At 38.8% G+C, this 24,907-nt stretch overlaps 1 pseudogene; it reads left to right on the forward strand.

Moving 5' to 3' along the window:
• LOC118817333 lies at window positions 1-24,200 on the forward strand (annotated as a pseudogene).
• The last annotated feature ends 707 nt before the right edge of the window (window positions 24,201-24,907 follow it).

Genomic DNA, 24,907 nt, shown 5'->3' on the forward strand with positions numbered 1-24,907 from the left:
ATGAGGAACACCTGGGAGGAGGAGGAGGAGGGGGAGGAGGAGTCAGGAACGACACACAGGTGGGAGCACTAGTGGAAAGGTGGGAACAGGCAGGAGACGAGGACCTAAACAAATGCACATGGCTGTAACAGAAGGGCAGAAACAGGAACACTGGGGAATCTAACATTATTTCATCAGAACATACCATAAATTGGTCTTGATACTTTCAACATGTAAGTCATCTTAGATTAACATGTAAAATACAAAAGTGCTTAGTCTGAGTCTGAGTCTGAGTCCAAGTGTTTTAAGGAGCTCTGGAACACTGAACCCAGACCAGCCCCTCTACACTAGCCATCACAGCAAGAGCACTTATGAGTGATCTCAAATCAGCACACACTTCAGCTGCTTCATTTAAAGCAGACCACCAACGCAAACACTTGGTGTTTAGGCTTTCTAAAGCCAGCTTCAGAAAGCCTAATTGTGATGTGACAGTCAGACGGTCGCAGTAAAATCCAAGAGATGAGGCTTTAATAATAAAGGTATTGGCAAAAGTCGTAGTTGGGATACATGCATGGGTCAAATCCAAACAGCAAAAATGCAAACCGGGCAAAAATAACCAGAAGGGCAAAGACAAAAGGGTTAAATACACAATAAGGGCAACCGAAATCACAAAGGACAAACAAGTAGTTCTACAAGAAAAGCAGTTCCTTGCAACTACACTAAGCTAAAGCCCAGGCTTAAATACTAACCTAAAGAAGTCATGACGGGTCACACAGGTGAATCTGATAAATATTCAGGAGAGTTAGAGCGATGAAGTTGGAGAGTCACATGATCTCCTGAGGGATTCTGGAAAAATGGAGTCCCTGTGGCCCTCAAGGCCGGGAGGGGGCATGACAGGCAGATCTTTACTCAAAATTTGTCCAGTTTATTGGACAAATTTATTCTTCTGTGTGTGGAAGGCTCTGCAGAGTCTTGAAGGCTGTTTATGGAGAGCTAAATGAGGTGCAGATGTTCCTGAAAGCTGCAAAAGTGAGCCTGTAATCTTTGTAGGTGATTGAGCATGATTTGAGTCCACCTTCTCCTCTGGGACTTGTTTGTGACCTTACTTTTATAATTTTTTTAACTTATTTTCCGTCCCCTCCATGCTGCTCATCAGCCTTTTATGAGCTTTGTCCAGGACATCATAAAATCTCTTTTCCAGTTGTGCCTGTAGCTTGTCCACTTCCACCAGGCAGACTGTTTCTATATGAGATTTGAATGTAGTGTTCTTGATGCACCATGTCATGAACGGTGTTGATCGATACTGAAATCGCTGAGTACTTGAGTAACATGGTCCTTGAGTACACCGTGCCTGATATGCATTTTCTCTAATATGAAAAGTTTTGGCTCACTGCCCTTGTCCTCGTCTAAAGTACGTCTGACGTTTCTTAAAAAAAAAAACTGAGAAAAAGAAACAAATGACACATTAATACTTCATCCAAAGTCCAACAAAACCCCTATGGACCAGTTGCCCACTCCAGGATTAAGTCTAAATCTGGAATAAAATGGCTTCATTGTTGATTCCCCACTGACACTGCAATTTACTCTAATATAAGGCACAATCTGTGTGTGGAAAACAAACCCCATGTTTATTGGCCATTCACAAGTCAAATATGCTTTGTCAGTGTTTCTCAACCCTGGTGCTAAAGGCCCACTGGCCTGCACTTTTTAGGGTTCTGCTCCCAACACACCTGATCCAATGAATCGGCTCATTAACAGTCCATTACCATTAAGTTAAAGTGGGTGTGTTATTGCAGGAAAAGCACTAATATGTGCAGGACAGTGGGCCTCCAAGATCACACTACTTTTAAGCACAGTTCACTTCTGCACACAGAATTACACAATGCAGTTAAAACAATGATTTACATGAAATTATTTTAGTCACAGATATCGTGCCACATTAATTGTATTCATGGAAGTAGCTGTGTTTATGTAGCATTTACAGCAGTTAGCAGCTGCTTTTATCAAGAGCCATTTGCAAAGTGCTTTGGTATCTACTCAGAGAATGTATCTGAGCTAGTAGAAACAGGTTAGAGTACAAACTACCCCAGATCTCAGATACTGCTAAACAAAAGCCTGTGTTGACACCTAGAAAAAAAGACAGAATTAGACATGGCATTTGGGCAATATAATATATTTCAATAAGTACTTAGATAAGTGCTCACTTTAGTGCTGTAGAAAAGTATTCAGTCTGTATTTGCAGATCATAAGAGAGTCTGCTGTTCAGACAGCCACTGGAAGTTTTTTCCACCAACTGTGTGTCAGGACAAAAGTCTTGACGCTTGTCTTCCATGCATCTTAAAGGAGCAGTACTTGAGGCTTGAAGGGCTTAAGTTAGTTAGTTTTAACCACTGCCATCAGGTAGGAGGAGCTGGACCATTTTGCAGCTCCTGCAACTACATGAAGCCAGTGGAGTGAATTTAGAAAGATTAAAGATGAGCCCTGCTGTTCCATACTGGATATGTTGCAGGGTCCTGACAGAATGACCAAGGAGTTCTTGAATGAGATGTCAAGGTGAGGACCTAAAGTTCCAGGGATGAATAGCAGCTCAGTCTTGCTGAGATTGAGCTTCAGGTTGTGAGCTGCCATCCATGAAAAGTCATGCCGAGATGAGACTGAAAACCTGAGCATCAGAAGGTGGGTGTCATCAGCAAAGCAGTGGTAAGAAAAGCCATTAGAGGATATTACATCACCCAGAGAATGGCTGTAGAGTGAAAAGAGAAGAGAACCCAGCACCGAGCCTTGTGGAACACTGATAGAGAACCTGCATTAAGAATGGACCCTCTCCATATGCCTGATAAAGCATCTCTCCAGATAGGACTTCGAACGGTGCCAGTGATTCCAAGCCTGGTTAGGTAGACAGGAGGATCGTGTTCAAGAATTTGAGAGGTAAAAAAGGAGTAATACTGGTGTGTAGCTGCGGACATCAGAGATGTCAAACAAGCATTTACTCAGGATGGGAACCACTGTGGCAGTCTTGAATGCTAATGGAACATGACCTGATGACAATGAGTTTGATGAAAGTGCTCTCCATCTCACCCAGCAGCTGTTGGAAGTTAAACTGGCCCAGAGCATCGTCGTGCTGCACGTCTGAAGCATTCAGGCCTGTTATGACCCCACATGCAAGTTTAGGGGATAATGGTGTCAGTAACATGGTTTAAAAGGGGCCTTTTGGAGCACAAACCAGGAAGGAGCAAGACACAAATCGGGTTCTGCTTTTTTTTTTATTTATTGCATGCTAGGGTAAAGTAATCACGCTAGGATCACAGTGAGACCTCCAAACACATGACTATTTACACTATTAACAATGTTTACAAAAGTGGCAAATATGCTTGTTGCTAAAGAGGACGAGATTCTGGACCTGGATGGCACTAAAGGAAAGACATAACAAACAAAGAAAAAATACTACCATAGCTCTTTAGGTTCTCACTTACCAGCAAAACAAAATGACTATCTACACTGATCTTACCTATACCAAAACATAAACACAAGGGTTGGCGCCCGTCCCCTTACCTAAGGTATCTGTACATTGGGCTGCTGTGTGGTGTAAAAATGTATGAGCGCACCCATCGAACCTGTCCAGAACCCCAGGAAAGCACAGCAGCGTAAGAGAGAGAAGGAGCATAAACACGTATAAAACAGCAAGACAATAAAGCTAGCATGATTAACAACTTAAGGCATGGAAGCACAAGCTGACATGATCTAGACAAATCTTCATCTGGCATGACAAAGCTAGCGCAGATACACACAAAACTACATGAGCAAAAGATTACAAGACTTGTGTGTCTGCGTCTTATAATAACAACGACCAGGAGCCAGAGGTCCAAGCCGGCAGATAGCCTTCCTTCGAATCCCAAACTGTTAACTAAAACGCTGAAATCTTTCCAGAAAGATACCAAGCTTATACCGCTGTGGACCTCCTTAGGGTTGCACACTAAGGGCGGACCAGTCCTTCACCTATTCCAACGTCTTGGAGAAATTAAGGTGCCTGTCAAGCTTCTACCAAAGGCGCCCCCACCCCCCCAACCTAAACTGTGGTGATTGTTTTTGATGGAACTGGTCTATCTTGGCTTTGTAACACTCCATTGGGGTGAACTTGTATATGCTTATGGTGCGAGTTCAAAGTTTTTATAGAAAAAAAAATCCTAAGCTTTTAGGTGTTATCATCTTAGAGTTATTTGACTTTAAAGGTTTGTGTTTGTGTTCCTTTTGCATACTGGTAACACTCCAAAGTTTGGGACTAGCTGTATGTTTAGTGTTGACGTTAAGGTTAGGGTTAGGTATAGACTAGGTGTAAGTTTAGCGCTGAGGTTGGGGTTGTGTGTTTTAAGATTTAGGTTGAGGTTAAGGTTAGGATTAGAGCCAGGGTGTGGGTTAGTATTAGGTTTTGGGTTGAGGTTAAGGTTAGGACTGGACCTAGAGTTAGGGTTAGGATTAGGACCAGAGTGAAGGTTAAGACAAAAGCCTGACAAGAGCATGAGCAAAATAAACAAATGTCACAAATCAGTAAACCTGCTCACACCTCACCACCCAGATTACTGTTTAGGCAAGTAAGTCTTTAAGAACCTGTATTAGCAAGCAAAGTTTATTTATATAGCACTTTTTACAACAGGCGTTGTCACAAAGCAGCTTTACAAAAAATTCCAGCTCCACGCCCCCATGAGCATCGCCAGTGCTGGCAGTGGCATGGAAAAACTCCCTAAGAGCAAGAGGAAGAAACAGGAGAGGAACCAAGACTTAAAAGGGGAACCCATCCTCCTTTGGTCGACACTGGATAGGAAACAGCGCTAGTATAAAATGTTATAGTACAAAACAGGGGGAAACAGGTGGAACAATGGTTAATTGGATTAGTTACAGTTTATGCAGCAGCAGCATAATCGGGTGGGTCAGTTCATGAGGGTGAGGTTTGCACAGCATTGTACAGCATGAAGCTCAATGGTGGTCAAGCCGGTCCAGAAGGCTGGCGAGCAGTGGCACCCGATCAAGGCAGAAGAAGCAACAGTATCAGACGCGCAGGATGGGCAGCTGCTCAACTCGGTAAAGGAAGGAAAACACAGAGTTAGTTCTGTAAGGAGTGACGTATTATAGTATTAACAGAACAGCAGAGACTCCGGCAGGTCTAGTTATTACAGCCCTTTCCTAAAAGTGAGAAACCAGAAGGTAACGGAGACATGAGGCTCCCTGAGATATCGGCACCCCTCCACTCCACCGTCAGCAAACCTGAGTGAACGCGTGAGAGCAGCGGGATGACAGCACCAACACTCCCAGTTTACCATAATACTCTCTGACCAAGAACCCCCAGATCTGCACCTTTTATCTGACTGAGTCCCAAACACTGACTGGAAGATTATTCCAAAGCTGGGGGGCTTTGTATGAGAAGGCCCTCCCCCCTGATGTAGCTTTATTAATTCTAGGTACTAATAGTGAGCAGCAGCTTGTGATCTAAGTAGGCGTGATGGTTCATAGTGAGAGAGAAGGTCACTCAGGTACTGAGGGGCGAGTCCGTTTAGAGCTTTATAGGTCAGTAAGAGGATTTTATAATCGATGCGAAATTTAACTGGTAACCAGTGTAGGGTTGATAAAACTGGGCTGATATGGTCAAACTTTCTGGTTCTTGTAAGAACTCTGGCTGCAGCGTTCTGGACCAACTGAAGCTTGTAAAGGCTTTTGCTGGGACATCCAGCCAGCTGGGCATTACAGCATCCTGTAGAGATAATGCATTTCTTAATTCATCAATATTGCGGAGATGCAGGAAGGCTGTTCTAGTAATATTTGTTATATGCACGTCGAAGGACAGATCAGGGTCTATCGTGACACCAAGATTTTTTACAGATGAACCTGATGCAACTGAGAAATTAAGTTTAGGTGTAAAATTAGACATATTAGAGTATTAGAGTAGATTTCCCGTATCCTAAGCTTATACGCCGTTATACCTCCAAAACTGCAATAAAACTGTTACTGGCAAACTGCTGAAAGGAACATTTCAGGGGCTTCAGAGAAGACCTAATAATCTCTGGGAGCTAAAAAAATACATGCATATCATTTTCAGTTAATTTCTATTCAATCATGCCTACTCTGTAACAGTACACTACTACTCTTATTTGATTAAGGTTTGGAATGGAACAAAAGGGTTACGTTTTTGAAAGGCCCAGTGGAAAATTGGCCAATCAGGAATTGTTTTTCTCAGTGGTATCTAGGTAGATGTAGCTAAGCCAGCTCTCCTATTGGTTAGGACTTCAGGAGAGAAAGCCTAGTGTATTAGCTTAACCATTAGCATAATTATGAGATGACAGACAAATCAACCAATCATGTTTTGATTTCCAATGGGTGGGACCACAGTCGTGAGGGGAAAAAAAGGTGATTCTGGTCTTCTAGACCAGAGCTCACTACTGAAAGAGTCACTGTGAAACTGCTACAAGCTAAAATATATGCTGATATGTCTGTCACAAGCTTCAAGTAAAATATGGAATGTCATTTAAGAGCTTTAGATTTCTGTGCTTAATCTAGAACTGCCTTTTTCTAATTTTCCATCCCTCCTTAAACAGAGCTGCCGCTACATTCTGGTGCCAATTAATTTTCCATTCCCCCTTAACTGAAGGTGCTTAAAAGTGCCAAAATGTTACCTGCACCATTTAAGGTTTTTACATTTTATGGCTCAAATTGAAGGCCTAGCTCCAATATTCATGGTTCACCAGCTGACACCAGTGCTGTAATATAATGCTACCATATTCAGTTGCGGTTACTAATGGAGTTACATTGCCTTTAGGCTTCTTATTTAAATACTCTGTTTTTAGTTATGAATCATACAACTGTGAAAGCTCTAGAGGGTTTCTCTGCCATTAGTTGCCCCTTCTTCAACAGCCCTGCCCACTGGCCTTGTGATTGGCCAGGACTGACTTTGATTAGATTAAGGCTTATTTACTCTTTCTGAATACAAAATACAAAGATAGATCTACTGTGTGCCAATTTGACCAGCCATGTTGTTAAATTTTCTGGCTGTTGCTAAACTAAAACTTCATGTCTCTGATACTCAGAAGGGTTTAAGTATTTCAGTAATGTTACTTGGCTATTTTTGTTTGTGCTCACACAAGTCGTTCACACATCAGTTGAAATATTATTTAGGGAACCAAAAGTGGCATATGGCATAAAATCCAGCTTTCTTCCTTGAAATCTGGTAATGGCTTTGACTTGATTTAAGAAATCATAGTGTGCTGTTAACATGAGCACTTTAATAATCAGATAACTGCCATAATTCGATTATGATTGTAAATTGATGCGAAGGTAAACACACTGCATAGCTCTTGATACTGTTGTAGCGTTCTCGGTCACTAACTAAACCTTTTTAGTCGAGTTACCTTGCTGCAGTAGTAGGCAGCAAGGACCCCTCTTGTCAGTGGAGCGGTTTCCTCAAGGCTCCATCTCAGTACCTTTAGTCAGGGAACATAACTGAACCATAATCCACTGAAATGATATTCTCTAAGTTGTACTGACTCCACACACCCCGTCTCGCCTCCAGACTTTTTATTTTATTGTTCTGTTTTAAAACATTCGGTTACGAAAATGTACAAGTACATACTTTTCACCAGGAAAAACTTATTTAAGGTTCAACATTGGACCTTAAAACCACTGTTCTACCTTTTTGAGGGAAAATTCATTGTTTGTACCTTGATGAATTAAAAATATACCTGCACAGAACCTTTATTTCTAACAGTGTAGCTGGCTAACTAAGCTAAATATTTTCAATATCATCACTATCTCACCGCTGAATTATTGAGTCTTGTCTTGCCCTTCACAAACCTGAAATATGTAAAATTGGAGATTCTTCTTCTGGTTTAATTAGCCTGTTCTCCTATTCTTTCATGCACTACAGTCATGTATATGTGTCTGACACCATCTATCTCCTGTATGTCCTCTTACTGCTGTGCTCTGCTAAAAGGCAAAAATGGTTTCTTGCCATGTGAAATTATCTTCAATCTAGTCAATATGTCTCTCATTCTTAGATTGTTGTAAGCTTAAGTATTTACTTTTTTTTACTTTTTAAAGCAATTAAAATTATTACTATATTGTCTAAATTTAGCTTATTTTAAGAAATATGCTTGAAGCAAGCAACATGATCTGACTATATCATGAGATTTGCCTATCTTAAGATTTTGAAAGTACTTAAAACAAGTGAAAGAGAGAAATAGTCAATAGACTAGATTTAAGACCTTTTTAATTTGACAAATTTGCTAAGATACAGCATAAAAGGACTTTACCTTCTTTAAGATGTCAATATATAAAAGCAGGATGATGTTTTTAGTAAGCAATGAATGTAGCAGCATCTACTCACTCATTTCTCCTCAAACCTCCTCAAGTAGGTCTGATCAGCATTTGTTAAAGAAGAATTTCAATAATTTTCAAAAGTTCTGCTTAATTAAAATGGTCAATATGTAAACAAAGTCATTCAGAGTGGTTTGGTATAAAATGCTCCATTTTAGAGAAACTTACTGAGTCAGAATTGTAGAATTGATTATTGCCACTTAAACTACATCAAACAAGTTTTAAGCATACAATTGTCCAAAATGTCTTGTTCTGCTGAAGCATTAAAATTTCCCATCACTGGAACTAAAGGCCTAGACCAACCCCTGAAAAACAAATCATCATCATCATCATCATCATCATCATCATCCCTCCTCCACCAAACTTTACAGCTGGCACAGTGCAGTCAGGCAGGTAACGTTCTCCTGGCATTCGCCAAACCCAGACTCGTCCATCAGACTGACCGATAGTGAAGCTGATTCATCAGTCCAGAGAACACGTCTCCACTGCTCCAGAGTCCAGAGGCGGCGCTTTACACCACTCCATTGGCACTGTGCTTGGTGATGTAAGGCTTGCGTACAGCTGCTCGGCCATGGACACTCATGCCATGAAGCTCCCAGTGCACAGTTTTTGTGCTGATGTTAATGCCAAAGAAGGTTTGGAGCTCTGCAGTTATTGATCAGCAGAGCGTTGATGGCTTTTATGCTCTATGCACCTCAGCACTCAGCGACCCGCTCTGTAACTTTACATGGTCTAACACTTTGTGGCTGAGTTGCTGTGGTTCCTAAATCCTTTCGCTTTTCATTAATACCACTCACAGTTGACTGTGGAACATCTAGGAAGGAAGAAATTGTGCGAACTGACTTAAAAGGGTGTTGTCCTATTATAGTACCATACTCTAATTCAGTGAGATCTTTATAACGACCCATTCTTTCACAAACGTTTGTAAAGGCAAACTGCATGGCTATGTGCTTGATATTATACATCAGTGGCAATCAGACTGAATGAAATACTTGAATTCAGTGATTAAGAGGTGTGTCCCAATACTTTTGTCCATATAGTGTCCACTTTATGGAAAGTGACACATTCGCATAAAAAAGTAAAATGCCAAATTTATTTACATGCTCATTGTGAAATAGATGTGATGTCATTTTAAATGCAAAGCAACAGACAGCATGGAGCATATGAAGAAAACAAATAAAACCGCATTACAGAACCTGTCAACAACAAGCACATCAGTCCAGAGATAAATATCACAAAACCTACTGAACCTCATCATAATCAGACTGCTCAACACAATCAGCACAGCATTCAACAGATAACATTAAACATATGAAATCTCCAAAAACAAGATGAATGTCTAGCAAAATGACACGATGAAACAGCCCTTTAACCAAAAAGCTGGAAGATAATAACAACAAGAATAACCAACATACATACAACAGTAATAAACTTACCAGGGCTACTAAGCTGTAACTACACTATCTTAACATTAAGATGCTTTTTGGAAACTAGGCCCAGATTGGTAATATGAAAATAATATAGCTTAAAACCCTTTTGGGGATATTCTTTCAAAACTGTTCTCTGTCCTGTTTAAACATGAATTATATCTCCCTAACATTTAATTTTTCAGCATTCTCTCAAAATGATTTAAAGTTAGCATGAACTGTATTAGTAGGCTATGTTAGGTCAGGTGTCGGCAACCTATGGCTCTTTTACTGCCCTGTTGTGGCTCCACAGCTGAATTAGATTAGTAGGTAAAAATAAAATAATCCTCCTTTACAGTACAATAAAGCTCTGCTGATCGTTCAACACAGTTTAACAATAAATGGTCTTAGACTCTGGAGTTAATGTAGAACTGCTAATTCACCCTTTAACTCTGAAGGTTGGTGCACAGACTGTTGGTCATCATAGCAACACAGACAACGATGTTGCCTAGCTAGTAGCTAACAGAGGCAAATAGAAAGATTTAAGATGAACACTGATAATTTGGAGACAAATGAATTTATTTGCATTTATAATCTCTTCAGCTGGTTTCCTGATACGTTTAATCTATGAGAAACTGTCGAACACAGTCACAAAGCTGACGTTTGTTCCTTGTTCGCCAGCTTCTTGTTCTAATTCTCCCGTTCCACCTTAGTGCAGCAGTTACATTCTGGGACCTCAGGTGCCAAGAAGAAGAAGCTAGTGAACGAGAAGCGACTTCAGCCTCATAAAAAGTTGAACGCTGAGAGGCACTTTGCAAAAAACTGTTCTACTTTTAAGGAAAAGTTTTCTGCTGGAGATGCGAGAAAAATGGCTATAGCTGAGCTAAAGCTTAATGCAAAGTAAGTCTGTGTTTTCATTTATGATATTTTGTAGTCTATACTAGAACATTAACACACATTGAGCCATATTTTCAGCCAGGATGATAAAATATTACTCCAATTAAATGCACATAAAATGTTGTGGCCAAGGTGGTTAGATTTTTATTAAAAGAATAAAATGGCTTAACATTTGCGTTGCCAACCCTGTGATAGGCCATGTTTACTTCTAAACCTTGCACTAGAAGCTTTCGATAAGAAATGTGGCCAATCCTTTAAGGCTGTTTTCATAGCTAGTTCTTTTTTCTAAAGTCCAACCGAGAGTTTGGGTTTTTCTAAGATTATATCCCTTTGATTTTGTTCAGTTGGTTTCACACTGGATAAAGTGCATCAAAATATACATTAACATGTAAGTGATTGTTTATTGGTCTGAAATTTTGCAGTCATATAGGAGCTCTATTACTTCCACATTTGCCACCATTTGAGCCAGAAAAATCCTACTTTACATGGAAATAGAGGCACTTATCATCTGTCACAATCAAAGCAACAAAATAAACTTGATGTTGAAAGTTACTTCTCACTTCAGACTTTCCACATCTGTTAATCAGCCCTGGACTGCAAGATGACTTTTTGTATTTTCCTAGCATTTCTCTAGGTGAGAAAACGTAGATTAAAAAAATGGAAGAACTTTAAAAACTTGCATGTTTATGCATTGAATTTTTTTTTTCTTCAAGGGTTCTTGTTTTATTTGTCTTGTAATAATATATCTTTAACTATCACCTCAGATCTTGGACATTGTGAGTGATCAGTCACCATTCCAGGACCTTCACTCTGAAGAAGATGCACAGTCACTTGCTGGTATGCCACTGTTTTTTTTATTGCGAGTTCACTATTCTTATTCATAGTGCTTTTATGATTCATGCATGTTTAAATTGCCGTTCAGCTCAGAACAGAGCTCTTTTATGCTGCATTTTAAAAGTGTTTAAATGAGACTAATGAACAGCATAAAAACTTGTGGATGGAGCAAAACAAGGCAGACGATGTTGGGGGGAAAAAAAACCAAAACACAAAAAAGCAGTTAAGCCAGATGCAAAAAAGCAATTGGTCTTACTATTTTAAAATACACACACGCATTATCTAAGCCGCTTATCCTTCTGGGTCACAGCGGGTGCTAGAGCCTATCCCAGCGTTCATTGGGCGGAAGGCAGGAAACACCCTGGACAGGTCACCAGTCTATTTCAAAATACATTAAACATACATTGAACGGTGTTTGATGGGAGACCTGAAGTATCTCTATTGTTGATTTTCCAACTTGGTCTAGCTAACAGATTGGATGGCAGTTGCTAACAAAAATAGCCCTGTTCCTCGGTAGTGCAGCCATGTCCTTACAATTTATTTCAGAATCCAGAGCAACTGATCAAAAACAATCATGTGCAACTTTTTTGTGCATATATGTACATTTGCGGTTTCTGCTCACTTAACCTTTTTAAAGTTTTAAAAGTTAAAATAATCAAAATGAGGTAATGGAGCATTTCCATGTTAGAAGGCTGTGTGTCTGTGTGCTCAAAAACATCATAGATGGACATCACATTATAACTTTTGCAATGTAGACTGAAATATTTTTATAAAGACAGTAAGTTGTATTTTTTAGATATTTTTTAGCTTTTGGAGTCCTTTGGATATAACAAGAACGTATTAAACAATAAATAATACACTACGATTAGCATTGAACAATAAATATTAAACAAAAAACAGTACAAAACATATGTAATGTTTTACCTTATGAATGTTATGTTGATTTTATTTTTTTGTAAATATATGATCATGCCAAATATGATGCCTGCAACATAACTTGGGACAGGAGCATGTTTACCACTGTGTTACATCACCGTTACCTTTAACAATACTTAAACATTTGGTGACTAAAGATGCCAACTGATCCAGTTTAAACATTGTTTTCCATTCTACAATTCTTTAGCTGGGCAACCACACAGGGCCTTTGTTGTTGTATTTTGTATTTCATAACATGCCACACTTTTTGAATGGGAGACTTCTGAGTTCTGAATTGTAGTCAGTGTAGCACTCACACTCTATGATTATGCAGCCATGCTGTTGTAACAAATGCAGAATGTTTCTTTGTGTTGTCATGTTGAATTCAGCACGGGCAAGTTACCCACTAACACCCTCTGTATTAGGGGTAAAAGGGCCATGGTAAAAATCTCAGCAAATCTGTGGGCCAGCTGTGTTTCTATTTCATTTTTACTCAACATTTTGCCATTGTTTATTTAAAGTATGCCAAAACTTCGACAGCAAAATAGACATTGAGTGCATTTACATGCACTTAATAACCCCATAACTGCAGAAAATCCGATTTTGTTAGTAATCCGATCAACACGTTTGCATGCACTTGAGTAATCAGATAATGGGGAAATGATATATAATATGAAATGTGGGGAATAAACTTGTTGAAAAACTTTAAAATGCAGCTCAGAATACTTTTATATCTAGAATTAACTGTCATTATGAAGTAATTTACTTATTTGTGATATTTTTACTTTCAGTACATCTTATTATCATGAGTCATGATTTTATTTTGATAAAGCATTCTGATAAAGCCTGTAGGATACTGCTGTAGTAAAATCTGGCTCAATAAGGAGTGTTTTGTTCTTTTATCTCATTTTTCCTCTTGATCCTTAACCATTGCTCTTATTATCTGAGAATTCCTTTTCACAGCCTTTTTTGAAAAGGGTTCTATATAGCACCAAAAAGGGTTCCTGTATTGTTATGATGTCAAGCCTATAACAATAGGAGAACCCTTTTTAAAATAAGGAAGTACTTCGAGAGTCTATCAACAAGGGCTACATTCAGAAGCTGCACAATGTGCATATAACAGTTTCCTATTTTTTTATACTCACACATAAAAGGTTATTTAGGGAACCAAATACGTTTTTTCAGGGCATCACACCAAAAAAACATGTTTTTGTCATTTGTCATTTGAGTTTCCCATTTTTAAAGTGGCTTTCCTCTGCTGTTGTGTTGAGCCTGTGGTGTTAGATAAGATTAGTGCCAGAAGGGGGCGCCAGTTATCAGGTTTAGTATCACCAAAGCGAGCACAGATCCACTGCACGTCAGTATAAAGCAGGCATGCCAAACTGGGGACCTGGGTCCAAAGTGCTGCAGAGATCAGCGTTTAGCTTTGTCTAGTTCAGTTCATGATGGCCTTGCTAATTAGCTGATGTGCAGAATCGGGTGTGTTCAATGATGCAGTGTACTAAAGTCTGCAGTATTTTGGCCTTCGAGGACTGGAGCCTGACGTGTGATATAAAGCATTGATCAATACAATAGGACACTCTGGAGCACTGTTACTTGGAAGCACATATTTAGCTTTTTTCCGTCCCTTCTTAAGCCCAAAGTAAAGCCGGTCCAATAGGAAAAGAGTTGAGGGACATTCCTATCAGGCAGTCCTCATCTTTGGGCTTAAGCTGTCTGGCTAAATGAGAAACCTTGCTTTTTGTAATACCCCCTGGTGTCTCCCTTTACAGTTGTGCCTGCTTTCTGCCATCAGGTTCTCTAGCCAATCAGAATACTGGCTGGTGTTATTGGGGAAGAAGTCTAAACCTTAAAAGGAGCCCTTAAAAATGGCTGAAGGGAGAGGGGATTGCTATCACATATGTGTCTGTGTATTGTTACAATACACAGGCTTCGGGCCTTCAGGCATCAATTTCAAAATAAACAAATATTTACAAATGAACAATGAAATTATTAAGGTAAAAGATTACATATCTTGTCCATGTACCGATTTTGTTCAAATACAGGTGAAAGTAGATTTAAAGTCACTGTTTTCTGTTTAAATTTGCATTTTACCTACTGTCGCAAATTTTTTGGAACTGAGTTTGTTCTGGACATTAACAAAATATTTTGAATAGTGAATTAATACCTGACTAACTGTCTCACTTAACTGAATATTTTTAAATCACTGCAATTTCTCCACTAACTTATATTAACAGTGCTGTCTTGCCCTTTAATAACCTGAAATATGTCACATCAGCATAAAATCTACTACTTGATGAATGTTGTGGTGTAAAATTTTAAAGTGACAGTAGTAAATAAAGTGCCTTGTTTTAAATAACCTGAGATGGAAATAATAAACCTGGGCAAGCATCGAAACACTGATAACAAAGACCCACCCCTAACAATGGCCATGCTGTGGATTACCTTTTAAAAAGAAAGACAGGTATGATATTCAGTGTTAACCAGTGAGGTTTCTTCATATTTAATTAAATAAAAGGTAAAAGTAGTGTATGGAAGAGGCACTGCTAGCTGCATCTCTGCACTGCCTGCAGTCTTGTTAATGCTATGATGGGTGTCAACATCATGCCTGATTTTGTTAACATTGTTTGTAACTACCGTGTAGAGTTTATTTAGAGGGAATAAAATGTTGACTAAAGATCTAATATGTTGAGAGAAACCAATGAATTATCTAGCATTCTGAACAGAGAGCAGCACTGAGTAACTCATGTCTCACAGTTTGTTTGTGGGTGGGGCTGGTTACGCTAGAAAGCTGATTAAAAAATTGAGGTTGGAACATTTTTTTGTTTGTGTGTATTTACTAATTCACATTAGACAACTGAAATAAAATGAATAAATGATTATTATACACATGGATACAGTTTGCCTAAACACAGCACAGCACAGAGGACAGACAGGAATTAGATGGTGTGAGAAATGGCTGTAGAAGCTCTGTAGAGGTTACAACTGTGCTGTGTGAGAGAAGCTGCTCTGGCTCTAATTAGCCTGTTCTCACACTCCTTCATGCACTACAGTTATGTATATGTGTCATTGATGTTAGCTAGGGGATATAGCTACTAATTGTTTTCTTCACTGATGATGTGAATTGCACATGGAATTAATATGCATGTAGAATTATTATACAACCCCGTTTCCAAAAAGTTGGGATGCTGTGCAAAACATGACTGGATACAAAAAGCATTTCAGAGAGGTTGAGGCTTTTAGAAGTAAAGATGGAGAGGGGTTCACCACTCTGCACAGGCAAATAGTGCAGCCATTCAAGAATAACATTTCTCAATGTAAAATAACGAACTTTTGCTTTTCATCATCTACAGTTCATAATATCATTAAAAGATTCAGAGAATCTGGAAAAATCTCTGTATGCAAGGGATAAGGCCTTGGCATCAAATACAAAACATACAATAAAGTTTACAATAAAAAACAATAAAATTTCTCAGTTTCAACATTTGATATGTTGTCTTTGTACTATTTTCCTTTAAAAATATGATTTACATGACTTGCATATCATTTCATTCTATTTTTATTTACTTTCTGCACAGCGTCCCAACCTTTTTGGAAATGGAGTTGTATTTTGGCCTGAGACTTTCTTATAGTTTGATACATTGCCTCGTTTCAGTGTGCTGTGCCATGCTATATTGTGCTATGTTGAAAGGCAAGAAATGGTGTCTTGACAAGTAAAATTATCTTCAATCTACAGTAATTTACATATCATTTCTGACCTGTTTTATAATGAAAACCATACAACAGCACATTATTTGATATTTTACCTTATTAATTTTGTTTTTTCATAATAAACACATTTTGATTTGATTCTGAAGACACCAAATAATGACGTATTTCAGGTGTAATTTTGTCCCATTCTTCTTGCAAACATGTTTTAAGGTGTGCAACAGTACAAGGTCTTTGTTGCCACATTTTGCATTTTAAAATGTGCCGTACACATCTCTATTGGGTACAGCAGGCAGGCCAGTCCAGCACTCGCATGCTCTTCTTCCACAGCCATGCGTTTGTAATGTGTGCAGAATGTGGTTTTGCATTGTCTTGCTAAAATGTCAAGTCAAGTCAAGTCAAATTTATTTGTATAGCGCTTTTTACAACTGACGTTGTCACAAAGCAGCTTCACAGAAATCCAACATGAAATGTAAATCCTCCAGGTGAGCAAGCCAGGAAAAACTCCCTCAGAGCTGGGGAAGAAACCTTGGGAGGAACCAAGGCTCACATGGGGGGACCCATCCTCCTCTGGTCAAACTACCTACACAATTATTATTCTACTAATATTAATAGTAGTAGTAGTAGTAGTAGTAGTAGTAGTAGTAGGAGTCCATGAAAACTTCAGTGTAGAGTGGGAGTGGGCAGCTAGTCCAAGTCAAGTGGCGGTAGCTGGGCAAGTGGCGGCGACTGGGGCGTGGGCAACTGGTCTGAAGCGGGTAGCAGGAGAGCTCCGCAGACAATCATCCAGCAGTGTCCGGCCGGACAGGTGGGCAGTCGTTTACTCGGAAAAAGGTAGGGAGATGGAGTTAGTGTAGTTCTGTATGGGTGTATGTATAGTAGTATGTAAAACATTTCCAGAGTGTGGCTAACGACTCCGGCAGATCTGACTATAACAGCTTAACTAAAAGGAGAGAACCAAAAGGACACACAGACACGGGAGCACCCTGAGACAATCTGGCATCCCTCCGCTCCACCGTCCACAAACCTGAGTGATCGCGTGCGAGCGGCGGGACGACAGCACCAGTCTCAGTTTACTATAATTCCCTGCGTCCATGGACCCCTGGATCTGCTGCCTTTATCTAAGGGGGAACATTAACTACCAAAAGCTAAACTGAACAAGTGAGTTTTCAGCCTAGATCTGAAGATTGCGACTGAGTCTGAGTCCCGAACATTTTCTGGAAGATCATTCCAGAGTTTGGGGGCTTTATAAGAAAAGGCTCTTCCCCCAGATGAAAGCCTTCTGAATTCTGGGAACTATTAAAAAGCCAGCACTCTGTGATCTGAGTAATCGTGGTGGCTCGTAATGGGAAATAAGGTCTTGCAGGTACTCAGGAGCGAGCCCATGTAGGGCTTTATACGTCAATAAAAGAATTTTGTAATCTATACGGAATTTAACAGGCAGCCAATGGAGTGATGATAGAACTGGACTGATATGATCAAATTTTCTAGTTTTAGTGAGAACCCTGGCTGCAGCATTTTGAACTAGTTGAAGTTTACTTAAATTCCTGCTGGTGCATCCTGATAGTAGTGCATTACAATAGTCTAGCCTTGAAGTAATAAAGGTATGTACTAATGTTTCTGCGTCGTGCAGCGATAAGGCATTTCTTATTCTGGCGATGTTGAGAAGATGTAAAAAAGCTGTCCTAGTGATGCTGCCTATGTGTTGATCGAATGATAAATCTGGATCAATTATGATGCCAAGATTTTTTTGCTGCTGATCCAGGTATAACTGGAAAGTCAGCAAGATTTAAAGTTAAATCTGGTAATTTATTTCTTGCCACTTTTGGACCCAGAAGGAGAACCTCTGTTTTGTTACTGTTTAGAAGGAGGAAGTTACGTAACATTCAACCTTTCACGTCTTTTACACAGTCCTCTATTTTCTTTAACCTGTATTTGTCATCAGGCTTGGCTGATATGTATAATTGCGTATCGTCTGCGTAACAGTGAAAGTTAATGCCATGGTTCCTTATAACTGTGCCTAACGGTAACATGTATAATGTAAATAATAATGGTCCCAAAATAGAGCCTTGCGGAATTCCAGATCTTACTTGTGAATAATTGGAAGATGAATCATTTACCTGTACGAACTGATAACGTTCTGTTAAGTAAGATTTGAACCACGATAGGGCGGTCCCTGTGATTCCAACCATGTTTTCTAACCTTTCTAGGAGAATATTGTGGTCTATCGTATCGAAAGCTGCACTGAGGTCAAGTAGCACTAACAGGGATATGTAGCCTTGATCAGAGGCAAGAAGATCATTTGTTATCTTAACTAGAGCTGTCTCAGTGCTGTGATGTGGCCTGAATCCAGATTGGAATTTTTCATATATGTGGTTCTTATGTAGATATGAACTAAGTTGTTGGGCTACAGCTTTTTCTAAGATCTTAGATATAAATGGTAGGTTAGAAATAGGCCTGTAATTAGACAATACGCAGCGTCAAGGTTTGGTTTCTTGAGGCTTAATAACTGCTAGTTTAAAAGCTCTGGGTACATGGCCCAGGCTAAGGGACGAGTTTACTATAGTTAAAAGAGGATTAATGATAACTGGTAGCACTTCTTTGAGTAACTTTGAGGGGATTGCATCAAGTGTGCAGGTTGTACAATTTGCAGAGGAGATAATCTTCTCTAGTTCTAACTGTGGTAGTGGGTAGAAAGTTTCAAGCCTTTCTTCTGCAACTACGTTATGTTTTATATCAGCCACATCAGATGACAGCCAAGTTGGATTTAAGACTGTGGGTTGAATTTGTTGTCTAATATTTTCAATTTTATTATTAAAAAAGTCCATAAAAACTTCACTGGTGAGAGTCGCCGGAATTTGTGGTTCAGTTCCTGCCTGATTTTTTGTAATTCTGGAAATCACAGTAAACAGTCCTCCAGGATTATATTACTTATTCTCGATCAGCGAGGCCAGATATGCTGAGTGAGCTTTAGTGAGAGCATTTCTATACTCTATAAGGCTGTCCTTCCAGGCCAAGTGGAACACTTCCAGCTTGGTTGATCGCCATGTCCGCTCTTGTTTCCGTACTGTTTGTTTTAAGGTACGGGTTTTATCATCGTACCATGGGGCGAGCTTTTTCTGTCTTATCCTTTTGATTTTTAGTGGCGCCACATTTTCTAAAGTAGATCGGAAGGTATTTTCTAAATAGTCGGTTAGTACATCTAGCTCCATTGGGTCTGATGGAGTGGAGACTAGGGTTGTTAGTACTGGGAGGTTTTCTACGAATTGTAGGGCGGTAAATGGTTTTATTGAGCGCTTTGCAGAATAGCGAGGGGACGTACATGTATTATAGCTAAGATGTAGCTCATAAGAGATTAGGTAATGGTCGGAGATTACTGAGGTTTGGGGTAGGATATTAAGCCTGTCTATGTTAAGTCCGAGTGTCAGAACTAGATCTAAAGTGTGACTACAGTAGTGTGTAGGCCCTGTTACATTTTGGGTGATACCAACAGAGTCTAGGATTGAAGTAAATGCCTTTTTTAGTGGGTCATCTGCCTTCTCAAAATGGACATTAAAATCTCCTACAATCATTACTTTATCATTGCACACAGCTAGGTTTGCAGCGAAATCACTAAATTCTTTTAGAAATTCTATGTAGGGTCCTGGTGGTCTGTAAATGTTAAATAATGAAAATGCCTTCTTTTTTGTGGCCGGATTTGTAATGTTGATGGAAAGAACCTCAAAAGAAGTGAAGGTGTCACACTGTTTCTGACTGATATCTAGGGTATTCTGGTAGATTACACATAATCCACCTCCTTTGCCTGATAATCTTGGGCTGTGTACATAATTATAGCCTATAGGGGTGGCTTCATTTAGTGCTGAATTTTCATCCTGTCTAACCCATGTTTCAGTGAGACAGAAAACGTCAAATTTATGATGGGCATTCCTGAAAAATATGTAATTTTGAAGGCATACGTTGCTTCAAAATCACTGTATACTTTTCAGCATTAATGGTGCCATCACAGACAAGTTACCTTTTTCAGAACCCAAAACACAAACTTTTCAACCTGTTCATAGTGGAAGCATACATGCAGGGTGTTTTCAGGCAAAATAGTCCCCAAAGAAAATGTATTTTTATCACTATTTTACTATCATTAACATTTAATATTAAACTCACCGTACATGTGTAGGTTGGATAGTAAATAAATAAATGTCTATATTTGTGTTGTAGACATGGCGACCCCTGGTTCCCATCACCACCACAGTAAAGAAATCTGAGTCTATACAATCAACTATTTCACACCAAACCACTCTGAATGACTCTGTTTACATCTCAACCACTGAATTATGCAAAATTTTGAAAAATCACTGGAATTCCCCCTAAAAAGCCCCTCTTGTTTTACTTTCATGGCTTTGCTAGAATTATCTGAGACTTTAATCGTCTCTGGTTAGAAGCTCAGCTGGCAACTATGTAGACACAAACTGTATTAATACAGCCTATTAAAATGTGTAGTGTTTGTGGTTATTCTTTTCCACAAAAATTCAAAATTTAAATTTATATTCTTCAAAGAAATGTTATATAAGTGTTATAAGAAACATTATGTAAATGTATAACATTTACATTTTCAATTTCTTATATCACTGAGCATTATTATTATTATTATTATTATTTATTATTATTATTATTAATATTTAGAAATAAAAAAAAAACTTTGTTTAACCAGGGGTGCACAAACTTCTGCTCTGCGCTGTGTGTGTATATGGGGGGAAGTGGCAGATAAACTGAAATTTGTTCTGGATTATTATCCAGTATTTCAGGAACCTCAGAGGTGTTGAGGAGGAGAAAGAGAGAGTCGGTGAAGCCACTAATAAAAATCCTAGAGAATGAGAGAGGACCTTTCCCTAAACCCATAGTGCAGGTGTGTCCAGCTGATCACTAATTTAAGTTGAAATTCTTCTCTATGTTTGTATTTTATTTTTTATTTTATTATTTTATTTTACTTATTGTCTCATCTTTGTCCAGATCAGCTCCAGTTATGCTAAGGAAGCTAAGATGGTGTGCAGCATCACTGGTGAAGGAGCTGACGTGGACCCAAAAGGACTTTTCACCATAAATAGAAACAATCGCTCGCTCTATGTAACAAAGGCTCTAGACAGAGAGGCCAAAGATAAATATGTGGTAAGAGACTTTGGTTCTGCTAATGTTTAACAAGATTTTGTTGCTTTGTTTTCTTTTGATGTTAGCAAGCATTACTGAGTCAATTGTAATACAACTGAGTTAGCCAAGAAATGCTTTCTGTAACAAAGGAAACAGTTTAACCATTATTCATCTACAGTGAGAGGAAAGAACTATTCAGCCACGTTTGTTTTAGCTGTTTATTACACTTCCATTGCATATATCTACAGGACATATGCACTGAAAGTGTATGTTAAAACCAAAAGTACTTGTTTACTCTCACTGTAAAATTCTTCATTCCTTGAATTCCGGCTTATAGCTCATACCATTGCAACTGATGGTGAGGATCAGGAAGAGCCCATGGAGATTATTGTTGAAGTGCTTGATTGGAATGATAATACACCTGTCTTCACCCAAAATCCTTTCCTTGGCAGTGTTCCAGAAGCTTCAGCAATAGGTAGATATATTGATCTTATAGATCTTGTACTAATCGTGTATTAATCAGGTTTAATAAGGCAAAGTATCTGTTTTTACTGTGCATTCAACATTTCATGGTCATTACTCTCTCTCTGAAGGATTTGAGTTCATGACGGTCACAGCTGCTGATGCAGATGACCCCAACACTGACAATGCTGATGTCAGATACTCCATCATCAGGCAGAATCCACAACTGCCAGATCCAGTCATGTTCATCATTAATCCTGTAACTGGAGCGATTCGACTGAACACTGTAGGACTGGACAGAGAGGTGAGAGCAGAAATCAGCCTTATGAATGTTGAATCAATGTGTAATGAGGTAATAAATGAAAGCAGTTTCAGGCATGAACATCATCTCTTACAGAAATATCCTGTATACACATTGCTGCTGCAGATATGCAGGGTGTAGAATTGAAGTAAGCACTGTTTGTCTTTCAGTACAGTGTGTCTGTCCCACAGAATATAGTAGAAGCTGTGGTGGTGAAGCTGCCAGTGACTGATGGAGATGAACTTCAGTCTCCTGCCTGGACAGCCAAGTTCAGGATCGTTAATGGTAACAGTGATGGATTTTTCAGCGCTCAGACAGGACCAGACAAACAGGAGGGCATCATCACTACTGTTAAGGTAAATCAGAACATGGCTGTAGTCAGGCAGCTTTAATGGAGAAAACTTTACTAAAAGTAATAAACTATTTAAAAAATATACTATCAAATATTACTGGTTGGCACAGGTTGATTCAACTCCTAAATGATTTAGAAAAAAAAAGTGACAGTAAAGGAAAATTCCACCAGCATTTTCAATATGTTAAAATGTAAACAAAGTCATTGAGAGAGGTTTGGTGTGAAATGTTCCATTCTAGAGAAACTTATTGACTCAGAATTGTGGTGGTGATAGGAACCAGACGTCTGATGAGTGTAAAGCTGCTAAAACCTTCCTCACAGAAAACTCTTACATGAATTGATTGAGAACACACTGCCTGATGTCTGAGACTGATGTCATGATAAAACCCACTTGAGGTGGAGCAAAAATCTGTGCATTGTGTTATAAAGCAGTCCTAAAAGAAAACAACCTATTTTTTTTAGATGTTCCACTATTTTAACTATTTGAAATAAAACTGAAGAGACGTTTTTTGGACAGTAAATAAAAGGTCTATGTTTGTGTTTCATTCCTATAAAAAACTAATACATATTTCCATGCGTCATGTTTGATGTTGAGGGCATTTTTTATTTATTGACAAAATTCCTTCATTTATTGCTTTTTTTTTATATTACACTTTTGTAGCCATTGGACTTTGAGCAGACCAACAAGTACACTCTGTTGGTGGTTGTGGAGAACAAGGTTTAATTTGTCAAACCTCTGACCACTTCCACTGCCACGGTCACTGTGAATGTCCTGGATGTGAATGAAGCTTTGAGCAGTGTTTGATCCATAGGAGAAAATAATTTTTAAATCTGAAGACGTGGCGGTTGGCAGTGAACTGACAGTGTACACCGCCACGGACCCAGACACAGCGAGGACTCAGAAAGTGATGTAAGAGCTTTGTGTTTATATTTTGATGTATATCTCTTTTCTCCAAAGAATTGATACAAATTTTCCAAAAAAAACTTTTAATGATAACGTTTTTATCATTTGACATGTTTCTCAGCTATTATTGACGCTGAACAAGTCAGCTTTGAATGACTTGCTTCTGTTTTCTCTTAGGCACTGATGATTATTTGGTATTGTGCTGTATGTTTCAGGTATCGTGTAGGTTCTGATCCTGCTGGTTGGCTGAGAGTTGATGGAGAGACCGGACTGGTCAAAGTGAGGAGCCCCATGGACAGAGAGTCTCCTTTTGTGAAAGATGATACATACAAAGCTCTGATATTAGCCATGGATGATGGTAACTCCTTCTCCTCATGCTCTATTAGACGGAAATGTTTAGTGGTGTAGCTTCTCCTAATGAGCTTTTACATATTTATGTTAGCAGATGAAGTTCCAGCTACCGGTACAGGAACACTTGTGATTGAGTTGGCGGATGTGAATGATAACACTCCCACCATTGAAGAGAGGGTGATCAGTGTGCAATAAACAGTCAGCACCAATGCTGCTGTCTGTGACGGATAAGGACGGGCCTGGCTTTGCTGCTCTGTACAGAGTGGAACTACAAAGAGACAGCAGGAACAATTGGGGATGATGATGGATGAGATGAGTAAGCTTTTACTATTTTAAAACTACTAATTACTCTAAAATTTTAGTGCAAAGCTGAATTCTCTTTGTATTGGTCATTTTGTTCATTGCTGTCAATGTTTTGTTTGTTTTTTTTGTGTAGGAACTGGAATTATACTTAGACTTAAGACTGCACTGAAACAGGGAGACTACAGTATTATTCTGAGGGTGTATGACTCCATGGGCTACTACCAGGACAACACCATCCTTGCTTCTGTATGTGACTGTACAGGAGACAACGTCCGCTGCCCCCTTATTTGATGACAGATGATCTGGATTTTTTTTTTGTCTAAAGATTTAAAAACTTGCCCCATTTTTCTTAAAATCTCTTTTTTCTCTATTTTTTAAAGCTTTTTTTTATTTGCTTTAAGATTTATTTGATTCCAATTCCATTGACTTTAATTATTATTTACTTTAGAAATTATTAATTTCTTCTGTCATTCTGTCTTCTGCATTCTCTCTTAGTTATAGTCCCATTTCTTATTGATTGCAATCTTGTCCTAGATTGTGAATCAAAATCAGCTATTGTTAGTGTACTGAAATGTCTAACTATGAAATGGGAATAAATTCTCTTCCCTCAGATTTGTCTCTTGAAGTTGTCAGATACCAACTTCAAGATGCAGCTCATAATACTAATACTTATATGTTTATACTGTTATATTTGACTGTCACAATAATGTAACTTGTAGTGTTTTCAGTTTAGAACCTTTTTAGTCAGGCAGTAACATGTTGTTGTACTGTTCAATTTTTGAAAATTTTGTTGGCTCCTGATATCTATAAAACATTAGAAAGCAAACTAGTAGTGCTTGTCTATTCCTTTTATTCCCTCTGAATCCACATTTAGCTTTTTAACTACAGACCTCAACATTTTACACTGTGTTCAAATGTATTTAGTCACCTGCTGATCCTGCTTCATACTAGATGTTGGAACACCGCTGTGAGAATTTGACTGAGCATTAGTGAGGTCA

This window comes from Colossoma macropomum, unplaced genomic scaffold (genome assembly GCF_904425465.1).
Source record: "Colossoma macropomum unplaced genomic scaffold, Colossoma_macropomum, whole genome shotgun sequence".
Classification (NCBI taxonomy): Eukaryota; Metazoa; Chordata; class Actinopteri; order Characiformes; family Serrasalmidae; genus Colossoma; species Colossoma macropomum.